Source organism: Eutrigla gurnardus (assembly GCF_963514095.1).
Source record: "Eutrigla gurnardus genome assembly, chromosome: 3".
In the NCBI taxonomy this organism is placed as follows: domain Eukaryota; kingdom Metazoa; phylum Chordata; class Actinopteri; order Perciformes; family Triglidae; genus Eutrigla; species Eutrigla gurnardus.
The window spans coordinates 1,936,443-1,951,485 of NC_139917.1; the positions used below are offsets into that span (position 1 = coordinate 1,936,443).

Genomic DNA, 15,043 nt, shown 5'->3' on the forward strand with positions numbered 1-15,043 from the left:
TAAAGGACTGTTTTATTTTATTAATGTGCGCCAAAGAGACAAGGCCAGGAAACATACTTCAGAGAGGCAGAGGAAGGACACCTACATGCCAAACACAGGAGCTGTTCTCGTGAGATACAATTGGGCACTTGACAGGACAGCTCGGTCCGGGTCCTTGCTGGATTGGGAGCAGAGGGGGGTAAAGTATGCAGTGTTTCCCACAGCGAAGGGATCAGGAGAGTGGGCTAAATTTAGGAAGAATGACACAGTTCAGCCGTTTGTGGGACATTTAGCAGTGTGACTGTGAAGAGACACAGTCTGAGAGACGGAGGGAGGAACAGTGAGTTTAACGTAGGAGGCATCAGAAAAGAAGATGTGGTTAGAATCAAAACTGAAGTAGGAAGATCTGAGAGCATTCAACAGAAACAGAGGCTAGTTCAGAAGATAGCAAGATAAACGGGCGTGTAAAACCAGAGCGCTTGAGTAGGGCTGCCACCGCGGATGAAGACCGGATGAGGCGGTTTGGCATCGGGGCCCTGATTTGAACAAACTCCAAGACTAAAGGTGCGTTCGCACCAAAGGCACCTTGGCGGAGGGTTGGAATTGCAGGCACTCCAATTTCAGTGCTGTACGTCTACACATCTACACATCTTCCATCCACCTCTGACTGCTGCTGTTCACCATATGTGCGTCTGTACAGTAGATTGAACAGATGAAGTGTATTCCCCGTCTGCTCCCTCTGTTATCTGGAGATGTATTAGGCAGCTGACAGACTGTTGCTCTCCATCCGTCACTGTCTTGTTTCCTTCCTCTCTCCTCTCTCTGCTCGGCTGGTCAGCAGCTCAAGGTCTCCTCCACTCAGTCGGATGGGGAGGATGAAAACTTTCCGGCCCTTGCGCTCGTGGATCTCTGCCTCTCAGAGACTCAAGGTTTCTTTCTTTTCATGTCATTCCCATCAAAGCCTCTGCTTTCTTTCTTTTCTTTTGTTCAGAATTAATAAATCACACAGTATTTATGTTATAGTCCTGCAGTGCATCTTGTTCAGAGAGGGCAGGGGTTGTGTTTTCTGATATTCAGCACAGAGTAGTTACCTGAAGGACACATCATTAGGGACATGTGATGAAAAGGAATAGAAAATGATTTCACAGTTATTTATTTTGCTCAAAAGTGTATGAACAAGCTAAGGGAAGGGACTACTTCATATGTCCTTGTGATGTTTTTCACTCTTATATTGGTACAAGTTATCAGCATGAAAAATCATATTCCTGCTTATAATCAATAATAACACGCTAATATGTCCATGGGATATAACATGTATGTAACAAGATTCATTTCCAATTGTTATTTTTTAATCCATTTTCATTTGCCGACAAAAACATAAGACAAACACGTCACGGCCATAACCTACGTTGCTGCGGTTTTGTCATTTGTTTGGGCATATTTTTTTAAATAGGTGACCTTGGATGTGATCCAAAATGTTAAAAATGTCTTTTTCATTTCAGCTCCACCTTAAGTCCCACACTGGTTTGACCTGGATACACGAAGAATGAGCCACAAATAGGCCATTTTTACACAAATGCATTACAATAAGTTCAAAGATGACAAATGACAAAATACATTTTAAGCAGGTTTAGATTAAATCTGAAATATAAATGCCATTTTGCAAGGCAAACAATTGGAAATAAAATTGTCTATTTCAAGTATAGCTTTTTTTGCCCCCTTTCTGAGTACTTGATAGCTACAATATTTAATAAAAGTCCAAAAGGCAATACCAGGCAAAACCTGTTAATCAAGCGTCTTGCGTTGTTTTATTTTTGTGTTTATTACGGAGCACGTATGGCATATAACAGAGATGGAAGCTAAGCTAACCCAGCTAGGACATAAGGCTACTCCACTACCCAGCATGCTCTGGGTATCTGGCTGTCTGATATCAGGATATGATGGATGAAATAACACCTTGAAGCCTTACTGCCAATCATGTGCAGAGAATTGTTTTTGTTGCTACCGTTAACGTTCCTCTGGATTCAAATTTTAAAAATGTGCTACGGGAAAGCACAACTGTTTCTGTGGTGTTGTTCTGTTGTGTGGTGAATGAGTTTCGTCGTGTTTCAGAAGGACATTAAATAGTCCTTGAATCCGCCCGAAGCGAACATTCCAAATATGTAAAAACAAACTTCCCTTCAGGTTTATTGCTGATTGTGCAGTATCAGCAGACCGCCTCTTCTCTACAGTATCGGTGGCAGCGTCGGGTCCTGGACCAGCCGATGGCCCGCCTCGCCCCTCGGCCTGCAGGTTAATGAACAGCCATTGGGTAAACAGCAGGCAGGACGCGGCATGCAGCAGGCAGCAGAGATAAGTGGTGAGAGTTCCCACTGGAATTCAAAGTGAAACCCGGCAGTCTATCTCCCGTTCAGCTGTTTGCCTCCCTCCAAACGTCCGACTCTTCCACATGAGTTCAAATCTCATTCCTACAATTTCTCTCTCCCCCGGCTTCTCCATGTGTCTCGGAAACCCTCCCCCCTCTGCCAGCTTCTGCCTCGCCTCCATCCCCCTCCCATGGGCTCTTCTGAGCGACTTTTTCCCGGCGTACTGCACACTCCCGGGGTTCAAGTGCATTAGCTCACTAGAGCCACAGAGGTTCCTGTTTACTCTGGGAGGCTGCTTCATACGCATGTGTTGGATTTGTCAGTGTGCATGTGCGATGCATTACTGGTGATTAGCTGTGTTTCTATTACGCGATGATTCATCCCCCCCCCCCCCCCTGCCCGTCTGGGGACTCTCCATCTTATTCACAGTACATTATACACCATAGCGACGGAAGGAGCTTTAAAGGAAATGAAAGAGGTGAAATTAAAATAAGGCCACAGCACCAGTAACCATTAGTCAGTTTGCCTCCAGAAGCTGGACCTTGTGGGATGGATGGGTGGATGGATGGACAGATGGACATAGATAGATAGATAGATAGATAGATAGATAGATAGATAGATAGATAGATAGATAGATAGATAGATAGATAGCACTGTTACAAAATTTCCTGTTAAATTACAGTAAACTACTGGCAGCTACAGTTGCCAGCTTGAAACTGTTATTCTACAGTGTACCTACTGTGATCTACAACAACAGTTTCGTACTGTAAAAATATTACAGTACTGTGCTGTATGTAAAATAAACATTACAGTATTGTACTGTCAGCTCTTTGGTTGCAATTATACTGTTATTTTACAGTTCCTACAGTATTCTCCATTAACAACTTATTACTGTAAAACTCTAGAATGTGATCTTCACAGTGATATAAACTAATGATTTAAAGGTTTTATATTTAAAAATGAAAACCCCTGAAATAATAATAATAATAATAAATGAAAATAGCTATCACAGAAATGGCTCAGACAAGAGATGGCCTTACAACATTAGGCATTTATTAAAGCTGAACATTTTCAGTAAAAACATAACATAACATAAAAACACCACTTGTTGTCAGAACTTTTTCTTGAACTATGACAAGTGATGGCTAATATTACATTCATTAAACTTTGTATGTTCCTTCCCGGGTCAAAATTGACCAGATCTGGTTTGACTGTTTGCAAAGCACAAATTATAAGCCAATTCAACTTCATTTAACCTGCTAGTTTTTTTCCTTCCTCCTTCTTTCCTTCACCCAAAGTCAACAGTTGGGTTAAAGGCACTGCATCAAATGCATTGCAGCTAAGAAAACTAAGTAAAAGCTTACTTACTTACACACATTCCATTAACAATAACAATTAGACATATCAAACAGGCTCTCAACAACGATGGGTCCAAAAATGAACCTGGACATCTGAGACAGATGGACTGAACTATACTGGCTAAATAAAGCCCCACTCAAAGTCCATCAAATTTTTTAGTAGAGTGGCCACATGGGGATTCACCGTTCTTGCCTTTTTGTGGACCAGCTTCCCCGTCTTCTTTGACACCACCTTCCCCTGGCTGGTCTTTCTTCCCCTCTCAGGATTAGTCCCAATGAGGCACCTAAAATGTAATAATAGAGAAAGTATATAAGATAAAGATAATTTGCATTTAATATGGAACGCTATCACATTCATTGAATAAAAAAAATAAGATGTCTTTTTATGATATGAGAGAATGATCTCATTTTGATAAACTATTCATGAGAAAAGAAAACATTCATGATTCAGGATTAAAACAGATCAGCTGTTGCCATTATTACAGTATCTATTAAACTTTGATTTGAGGGTGGCATTAGGAAACATTGTCATCTTTGGGAAAGTTTATCTTTGGCAAAGTTCAACATATAGACTACTACATACTTTTTGATGACTGTATTTCAGGCTCCTCAACCATGGTGTCTATTGTCAACTTAAGAAGAGCAGTTAGCAAAAGACACATTGCTCAATGAGAGCACCACAGAGAGTGACATGGCCAGTCTGAACAGCCCCATTCCTTAATTAAGATGGGTGCCAAAAGGAAGCAGGCTATGCTTTGATGTGTAGGAGACAGGTGCAACAACTGTACCTTAATATACCAGCATGGCTTATAATAAATGACAATTCAATATTTCTGAACAGAGCTGGGAAGAGGGGTAACATACTTAAACAATATTTCTGGCAGAAATTTACCTTTGAACAAACTCCAGTGTCCTTGCAGCTTCTTCTTGGTATTGCAGGTTGAACACATAGTAGGTGGTGAAAACTGCAGCAAGCCCTGTGATGAAGGTTTTTTGGATGCCTTCACAGATGACCTGGCTTTCGATGCTGATCATCCAATGTCCCAATGTAACTCCATCACCAGCAACTGATGCAGACAACAGTTATGGAAAACAAATATGGGTATAAGGGCCTTATATGAGGATAAGAAGTTCACAGAAAAAGCCACCCCTTTGTTGTTTTATTTTTTTAACAGTAATGTTTTGTGCAACTTGATGTGTTTGTGTGGCATTAAAGCTATTTTTTGTTGTTTAACTGGTGTTTTAGAAATGTGTTTGATGTATTCATTGCAATGTCTGTGTATTTTGCAGAATAACACACTACAGACAGAACATAAAAAGTTACACTGAGTCTCTGTTCAAGTGTGCAACACCTATCCACACATTTTCTACATCAAGTATCATAAATTATCTTATTGCAAATTATTAGTTTCCACAAGAGATAGCAAAAAGAATGATGAGAGAACTAAATCAATGACAGACCACCATAAAACTTAAGTTTAGGATATACTCCATACTCCATGTCATGCTTTTATGACACTTACCCAGTAGAATCAGTCGTGGACTGGTTGGGAGGGTCAGGGTACGCTCAACATCGACTGCTGTGGCAGACATCTGTAGAACATGGACAACAGTATCCAAATATTAAGAATGGAATTGCATGTACAGTCATTGTAGACACAAGAAATATTGCTAAATAAAACTTACATCAGCTAAGAGTATCAGTTCTCTCATCAAAGTAGGCCATCAGTAACTGGATGATGCAAAGAGTAAATTCCCCATCTGTACATCTTTGTTCTTCAGTTTTGTCCTTAAATACTTCTCTATTCCTTGTCCACATTCTTCAATGGATAGCTCCAAGGCACGTAGAACGCTGATGTCAGTTAGTAACTCAAAGTGACAGTAGAGCCCCCTCGGGGTAAAAAGGTAGGGCCACTGGATTCTTAAATCTTCAATGGAAGGTGCTGGAGTCTGATTGATGTGGTTACGCTGAAGACATGTTGTTTTCATGAGGTTTATCACTTCTGCCCTCTCACTACCTTGAATACCTTCCTGCCTGTAGATGTTCACCAATTGTTGCCGCTTCTGCTCCATTGTCTCATTGGTTTCTTCAGGTGGAGGGTCCGGCTGAAATTGTGTGCATCCGTAAGAATCAGTTGGCCTCTGCAGTTGTCCAGACCGTCTTGATGTTCGGTGTCGTTTCAATGTCCCTACACGGTTTATGTTCTCAATTCGCGTTTTCACTTGAGACAGGAGTGACGTAAAACCACCAGCAACGATGACACCTCCTGTTGTCATATCTGCAAAACTACTGGGGTACTGCTTGACAATGTTTCGGCAGATGACAAGACTTTCGCTGCGTGTGGGGTTAACCTCATACCTTCTCATTTCATCAACAAGAATTTGTATCATCTGGCGTCGCTTGTCAGGAGCAGGTCTCTTGCTGTTGGCAATGGCTGACTGCACTTCCTCTGGCATTTTATCCCATGGGACTTGTTGTATAGTCTGTGGCCAGCCCAAAATCACTACTTCATTCTGTGTTCATTCCATATGGCAGCTGAGTGTAAACGGTCTTGTTTTTGACCAAGTACTGCAGCTTTATCTGGACAGGAAAACACTATATTGATAATACTTACCCATTTTGAATGCCTCCAGAAGTTTCCGTTGCTGGATAACAGGCACGAGATCTCTGAGATCATCCTGCTGCACATATTTGAGGTCCTCTGTTGATTCCACACCCGAACTTTCAAGTGCTGTGATGATCTGTTTTTGAGTATCCTCAGACAAATTGGGCAAAGTCTTGAGGATGATTAACTTTATTTCATCACCAATGGATGACATGACTCTAAAATGTTGGGACAGAATGATGAAGAGTTAGCAAAGACATACCCCAAACTGAATACTCAGGCAGTGGGTAGTGATCAGTGATCTGCTTGACTGACACAGTAGTAGGCTTCCTGCATTGGTGAAGTGTGGTAAGCATTAATCTCTGGTTGACGAACAGCCTGATATACCTCAGTGATGAAGTACACGGCTGAATTCTTATGAATGACAGCCTTTTTGATTTTTCCCACTACAAGGCCATGATCATTATGACCTACAACAACAAACATGTTGCTCTTATATGTTGTCCCTTTTACTGTCACATCATGACTAATGAGGGTATTTAGATGATCAAAATTAAGATGAGCAACTGACTGTCTGATCTTATCATTGTAGTCTCCCACAATAAATGCAGTTCCCTTCTCTACCACAACAGATGGTGGAAACAGTGTTCCAGCACTTAGAAAAGACTGCAAAAGCTGATGTCTTTCAGCAAGGGTTCCACAGAGGTTTTTGAAATTGTGCAGCCTTCTTGCACACTGTTTGAAATACGTGTGCTTTCTTTCAAATCTCATTGTCCATAGACGGATGAGTGGCCCAAATTGAACAATGAGTTCTGGATAATGATTTAGGTAGTGATGTTTAGGTTTGAGTGGATGATCCGCAAAAGTCTGCTTTCTGATGTACAAATACTCATCTATCAGGACTCTTAAATATGCTACCTGGCCTGTGGAAATGGTTTGAGCACATACCAGCTCCACGATCTCTCTCAGCTGTAAAATAAGCTGCCACACCTCACTCTCTCCAGGGCTTTTTATTTTATCACCAATTAATAATGGCAACATTCTCAGGAAACACCAATTTTGAACTGCATGTCCAGAGAGTTTTCCAGCCCCTGGGTTCACCTCACAAGGTTTGTTGTTGGCGTCATTGCCAAGATATTTAAACTGGTTAATGCACCGATTCAGTTCAACGTAAGTAAACTCTTTTTCTTTTAAAACAAGGTGGTTGAGGTACAATGCCAAATCTGTAGAGACAACGCCCTCAAAAAGGTCATGGCCGAGACAAGGAGGTAATCCAGGCTGACATACATGAAAATATGCCAGTTGATTGAAAATCGAGTCAAATTTAACACCATAACAGCCCCTTGCTTCCACATTATGACTCGCAGCCTCAGTATTTTTATGAGACGATTGTGGTGTGCGGTCAGGGCCCTTAGCCAGAGGATCTGCCTGAAATGCTTTCCGATCAATCTCACAATATCTGCAAAAATGTGCGCTCTTGCTAAAATTTTCAGTGAAGCCCCCAATGTTGTATGAACCCAAATTGTCTCCTGCTATGGCACACAGGGTTCCCTTGTAGAGCTGGCCATCCGGCAGAGTTAATCCATTCAGCTCAAGTTCCTTCAAATCTTTCACAAGAGGGCCAAACACTAGATCCTGTCCAAAATATTTATAGTCTTGCTCTCGACAGAGCAGCACAAGTTGCATCTGATCAATACTTGATCTGTTGTAGGGCAAAATATTTGAAAGGGTCAGATACACAGCCAAAATCTTGTGCTTTTTCCTCCCGGACCCTAGGGGGTTGACGACTTCAAAGGAATCCTGATACAGGATTACACCTAATGAAGGGGCCTTGTGGTTGAGCAGCAGGTTCTTTTCAATAATTTTACCATCCCACACATCCTGTAAAACATTATCAGGTTGTACTCTGGTTTTTGCCTGCTGCAGTTGCTCCATCACTGACTCTGCGGACAAGAGAGACTCAATGGTGTTTTTCACAGGAACATATTGTCCAAAACATTCTCTGCCTGACTCATTCTGACCAAAATACATGGACAGTGGCTCCACATAATTAAAGTTACTTTTAAAAAAAGTTTTTCTTTTATGGTCAGTTTTCAGTGTGTAGGTATTGCTAGCCCTGTGGAGATCCTCATTTTTCAGTGTATCTATGACAGTATTTATGTCAGCTTCAGAAAGTCCAAGTGATGTCAACTTCTCATTAAGCTTAGAAAGTAGGTGAGACTGATTGATGTCATGTATTTCCTGATAATGTTCAATTATTGTTTGAATGGTGGAGGATGGAAGGAGCAATTTAGCTTGTAATTTCAAATAAAACAAGGCCAAAGTCTGACAAATTCCCCTTCATCTGCTCTTTCTGGGTAGACCTCCATGTCTTCATCACTGGACTGACTGGGATTCTCAAGCTGTGTATTGCAGCCCTCATCATTCCGATCACTGGTGCTGCTTGTACTTGCTATGGACTCGAGTAGACTTCCTTCAGAGTAATCTTTATGCTTTCTGGACACATGCGATGTGAATGTTGACTTAACTGTACATTTTTTGTCACATTGGGCCCTAGTTTCGTAGACCAGGCGCAGTCAGCTTTCAGCGCACCTGCGCCGCAGCGACGGGGTGTGTCCGCCTGGACTTTGCAAGTTTCGTGCACCGCGCAGGCTCGCGCAGGCACACCTCCCGTCTCGCCCACCGGCGCAAGTGGGAAAGAGGAAGGAGAAGAAGGCGTGAGTGGGAGACGAGGAGACGAGGCGTGGACTGGGATTAATACAGCCGATTCAGATCTTCACCAATCAAATGAGCTCCTCTCCTCTCCTTTAATGCGTTAGGGGAGGTTCAGTGCAAGATCCGTCACTTGACAACCCGATGACAGAAGCAGCGCCGCCGCTCCCACCACGCCCTGTGCGCGCGTATCATAATAATAACAATGCCGATATTATAAAAAACAGGAGAGAGAGAGGGAGATGTTTTGGTCCGAGAGGCTGAGTTTCCGTTACGCGTGCCATCCGCCTTTGATCTGACGTCAGATGTAGGGACAATCTATATAGATATAAATTCACGTGTTGATTCAGTTAGTTGCATTAAATAGTGTTTGTTGTGATTATTTATTGCATTTAAATGTGCCTGGAACTGTGGAAACCTGCCTGTGAGGTCTCGGTGACGTGTGCGCGATGCGTGCCATCAGCCAAACTTCCACTCCGCCAGCTGTGATTCGCATTGAATGAATGGACTTTATCTACGCCTTGCGCCGAAAGTAGACCAGGTTGGAGCTGGCGAGGCTTTTTGCCACGAAACTTCCGCTACGCCAAGCTGAATCTGTGACGCCTTCCCCTGCTGCGCCGCCACACCCATCTTGGGGCAGGCGATCCACCAAACTGCCAAACTGACCGTGCGCAAGGCTGCGCGGGTCGAAACTTGCATTGTGCCGGCTCCGCCACCCTGCGCCGCCCTGCGCTGCGCCACGAAACTAGGGCCCATTGTCTGAAAGGGCACGAGACTGTCTTGCCATCAGTTATATGACATTTCAGGTGCAAGAGAAGACCCCGGATATCCTCACAATTTGTACTACAGAAGTCCATATAACATGTTAAATCTCCTGCATTATCCAGTTTAGTTACATTCTTTACATATTTATGGCGATGAGTGTGAGAGCGAAAGGCCGAAAACTTCGAAAAAGCTCTTGTGCATTCAGGGAAACCACACTTGAAAGATGCATTAGGCAGACAACTATGAGTTTGCATGTGCCTGACATGTGAAAATGTATTCCTGCAGGTTTTACCACATATGTTGCAAGTTATCATGTTTTCACTAGCACAAGCCTTCACAGCAAAAAAAATCTTTAAAATACTCTATCAAGAAAAGAAAAAAATCATTACATCAACAACTAGTCAACTAACCTTTACATTAGTGCATATTTGAAGCTACTTTTTAGCTTTTTGCATCAACCTGCATAACAAGCTCCTCCCTATAAACTCCCATAAACCGTTTTACTTGAAAAAGTAAAACAACAAACGGTAAAATAAAACCTTGTAGCCCACCGTAATTAGATCTGAAAACAAATAAAATGCCCAAGCAGACTTATGCTAATTTAAGTTAAGCTTCAGAAAGCTAAACGTTTGTCCACATAGTTGCTAAATGAGAGTAACGTATGCTAGCTTGCGGCATGTACTTTTGACTCAATCTTTTCGGCAAAAAACAATGTCAATAAAATGTTAATCCAACACAAAATCACATTAGCATTATGCTGACTTTTGCAAGATTATATTTACCTTCTTAAAAAAGCAGGATGGAAGAGGGTGCGCTGCGCAGTTGATGAGAGAACGGTGAGGAAAGCAGCAGTTGTCTCAAGTGCTCCATCCAGTTTGGTGCTTTCAGCAGTCCGGATGAAAACTAATTCTTCATCTTCTTGTTATTGTGTCCTCAATCTCAAATAAAAACACTGATGTGTAGGCCTAGTTTTAATTTCACTTAATCTTTTATTTTGCTCAGATGAACTATTAAACGGACCGAAGATCAAGTCTGATTTAAAGTTAACGGAAAAAGAAGAAAAAGAAAAAATACTGTATTATACCGTAAAATTATAGGTAGCTTGGTGTAAATAATAAATAAATACTGCTTTTTACCGTAAGATTTTACAGGAGCTTGCCGTTAATATTTTGTTCCTCAAAAACATCAGAATTTACAGTATTCAACTGTATTAATGGAAAACGGTACACTACTGTGCAAAATATCCAGTATTTTTACAGCAATTTGTTACAGTAGATAGATAGATAGATAGATAGATAGATAGATAGATAGATAGATAGATAGATAGATAGATAGATAGATAGATAGATAGATAGAATTAGGAATACAAATCTCAGATAAAAGCACACACACACACACACACACAGGAGGGCATTGCCATCCGATTCAGCCTTTATGTAAGAATGTTGGAGTTGGGCCACACTGACCAAAGTTTGTCCTGGCTGTCATCATGGAAACTCTTGAGGCCATCAGCATGGGTAAATTAGGTTCTGCTCTACTGTGATAGCACTGAACCTTGGCACAGGTGAGAGGCCTTCCTCTCCATAGTGAACTGTGAGCTGGCTGGCCTACTTACAGAACCCAAAGTAAGGCCGCCGACACTGTTCTTCTCCTCACATTGAGGTTGCGGCTGCTCTGGAAAGCTGGTGTCGGCAGATCTTAGCTCAGCAGCTGAGGTGGTAAGTGGCCCGAGACTGGAGCATTTAGCCTGTGTTTCTGTTAAATGTAAAGATCATGTGTACCATCTCAATCTCCAGTTTCAAGTCTTATTCAATTCAGCATTATGTTCATTTAGTACATTCTGGTCCATTTAGAGTCCAACAGACCATAAAGCAGGGGATGCTTTAGGGCCTTGTGATTGACAGGTTGCTACTACGGCCTCACTACCAATGTAATGAACTACTAGGATGACTTTACCACTTGGCTGTAAAGTTGACCTTGAATTATGAAGCTAACTTTGTTAGCAGCTTCGCACTAGAAGCCAGATGGATCCAGATCCAGTAAGGGTGCTGTTTAGGCGCTTTTGTTCATCAGATCAAATGGCGGAAATGCTGAACTTGAGGGTTCCAAACCAAAGGCGATCGCCGAGCAGTTTTGGACCAGGGCTTTTCCCTTGCTACCATGTTTGGATCAGGGACGTACGGCTGTCATCTTAGTAGCTAACTGAATTGGTAGCGTGGTAGCAACCTGTCAATCAGCAGGTAGCCCCGCCCCTAAAGCATCCCCTGCTTTCTGTTCTGTTGGACTCTATATGGACAATAATGTACTAAATCATGCTGGATTGAAGAAGACTTGAAACTAGAGATTGAGACCATAAACTCATGTTTACAATGTTTACTGAGATAATACATCAAGAGAGATGTAGGACCATTTTCTCATAGACTTCTATACAACCAGAGAGGTGTCGCCCCCTGGTGGCCAGCAGAGAGAAGTAAGACCTTTTTCTCATAGACTTCTATACAACCAGAGAGGAGTTGTCCCCTGATGGCGAGCAGAGGAAATGCAAGTTTAAAGTGTAAGTTTGGCGGAAATTGAAAATAAAGCTATTTTCTGAATGAAAATACATCAACTAAGCCGTGGAGGAAGTAATTATCGCTCATCACGCAGTTCAGAGCTAGCACGGGTCGGAGCTAGAGTCCAAAATCGCAAACAGTGGGTTAGCATGGGGCAGACAGCCACACGCTTTCAAAATCGCATTTTTAAACCACTAACATTGCTCAAAACAGCGCCAAACCTCGTCAGCAGCTTGCTCTGGGTGTCTACACATAAAACGAAGCACCAACAACTCAGTTCATGAACCCGAAGTTTATAACAGAAGACAGTTAAGAACACTCACCAATTCTACCCCTGCCAGCTCCTCGCGAAGGATAGTCCGTAAGTGTCGATTACCGAACGCAATGCAAAAGTGAAAGTGAAACTGAAGATTTCGCCCAGAATAAAACGAGTATACTTTTAAATTAGTGGCAGTTTGGCCAAATATAAGTTAATAACGGTGGGTAAAAACGTCGGGATAGTTTGTATACACTTCCAATCAGTTCAAGACAGCAGCCTTATCTGAAGCACATACATGTCACGCGAGATCTCACACGGGAACTTGTTCGGTAATCGACACTTACGGACTATCCTTCGCGAGGAGCTGGCAGGGGTAGAATTGGTGAGTGTTCTTAACTGTCTTCTGTTATAAACTTCGGGTTCATGAACTGAGTTGTTGGTGCTTCGTTTTATGTGTAGACACCCAGAGCAAGCTGCTGACGAGGTTTGGCGCTGTTTTGAGCAATGTTAGTGGTTTAAAAATGCGATTTTGAAAGCGTGTGGCTGTCTGCCCCATGCTAACCCACTGTTTGCGATTTTGGACTCTAGCTCCGACCCGTGCTAGCTCTGAACTGCGTGATGAGCGATAATTACTTCCTCCACGGCTTAGTTGATGTATTTTCATTCAGAAAATAGCTTTATTTTCAATTTCCGCCAAACTTACACTTTAAGGCACTTTAGCGTTGGTTTCACTTTTCATGTTTCAGGTTTCCGTCAAGTTTCCGTCTGGCACCAAACATGTGCATAGTCAAATCTGTTTGGTCAAGTCTTGCCGATAGTTAACTGAAAGTTGAATCACTTCTTCTTTTTTCGTCTTTATGTAGAAATAAACAACAACATTGTTGGCTGAGATATGTTTCTGTCATTTAACTGCTTGTTTTTAAGTTACTACGCCAGCTGATTTTAGGGAATCGTTCAAAATGTATCTAGCGCTGTGATAGTGCTGCGTTCAGGGTGCATACAATGTCCAGCTGAGGGACTTGGATGGGGAGACACATCTAAAGAGTCTGGATGTCCTCCACCAGGAAAATTCCCTGCATTGAATGCCTGCAGTGAATTTTCCTGGGTTCAAATCTACCCCTCTTTTTAAACCATGTCGTTCCTTTAACTTTCACGCTCTCCTCCCACAATAATAGGCCAAAAATATCACTTTAAACAAATCAATGTGTTGCTGAGATGTATTATTATATATATTATTGTCCTGCTGATCAAATTTTCACATTTAATGTGACATCCGCTGAGTCACTCTTCCCTCCTGTTCTGTGTCTTTTGTTTGGGGGAAGTAAACTCTTTTATTCACGTCAATGACACATTCATAAGTTGTAGGGGTGTGAATCTTTGGCTTCACAACGATTCGATTCGATTAACGATACAGTAGTTGGCGATTCGATTCGATTCTGTAAACCACGATTCGATTCAGTAACTTGTAACCAAAATTCTATATCCATTAAATAAACATGCAATAATGCGAGTGAGACTATTTGTATTCTTCTATCCTGCCTAATATTTTATGCTGAATACTAAAATGTAATTAAACATTGCTCAGTTATTTTTTAACATTTTCAGTAGACTACATGCTGGCAGGGGAAAGTGTCTTAAACGTATTAAAACATTAATCATAAGTAAGAATCACGATTCATACGATTAAATGCATTTATATCGATTATTGGTGAAGCCAAAACGATTCATTCTATTTATTTATTTTAGCAGATCGATTCAGTTGAATCTATAGGACTGACAATCGATTCATCGATGCATCGCATGAATCGTTACACCTCTAATTAGTTGTAATTAACCCATCCAGCCCCAGAAGATACAGGGATATCATTCCATTCAGGGTGTTTCCGCAGGCAGAGACTTGTCCAAATGGTCACAGCAGGCTCGACCGTGGACAGATAGACCACAACCATGCACCTGTCGTCTTATTGAACGGCATAACACCTGATCTGACCTGAAGGGGGCGTAACACCTGATCCTGGGGACATCACCAGGAACAGAGCTCAAACCTTAGACCATAGTCCAACCCCCTGCTGCTTCCATGCATGCACTCACTGCATAGATGTGCACAGCATATCATGTTGCTTCCAAATATAATGTGCCAATCACGGACAGTGATTTGTCTAGAGCTGGTGCCAGCATGCCACTTTATATTTAGAGGCACAACTGTGAGTGATTGTGGCTGGAAAGGAACACCCCCCCCCCCCCCCCCCCCTCCCCCCTTGAGCCCATCTCAGACATCTGTCTCTCTGAAACTGAATACTACTGGGTGCTAATGCATGTTGAGACTTGATTCATGTGCTCCATTAGTTTCTATGCTGCCGCTTAGTTTCTATGCTGCACTAAGAAACATCAAGAAAGTTAAAGTTGATGCACTGATCTTGTTTATGTCCTGGAGACAGGATGTGTG

At 42.1% G+C, this 15,043-nt stretch overlaps 1 protein-coding gene and 1 long non-coding RNA gene across 5 annotated transcripts in view; one reads left to right on the forward strand and one right to left on the reverse strand.

The window, feature by feature from the left end:
• Nucleotides 1-15,043, forward strand: part of sh3pxd2aa (SH3 and PX domains 2Aa) — a 133,138-nt gene that overhangs the window by 25,594 nt on the left and 92,501 nt on the right. The window lies entirely within an intron of this gene.
• Nucleotides 3,751-6,195, reverse strand: LOC311010671. Its single transcript, XR_014596815.1, has 3 exons — nucleotides 5,227-6,195; nucleotides 4,596-4,770; nucleotides 3,751-3,987 (listed from the first exon to the last, which is right to left on the reverse strand). It is a non-coding gene; the product is annotated as an uncharacterized lncRNA (long non-coding RNA).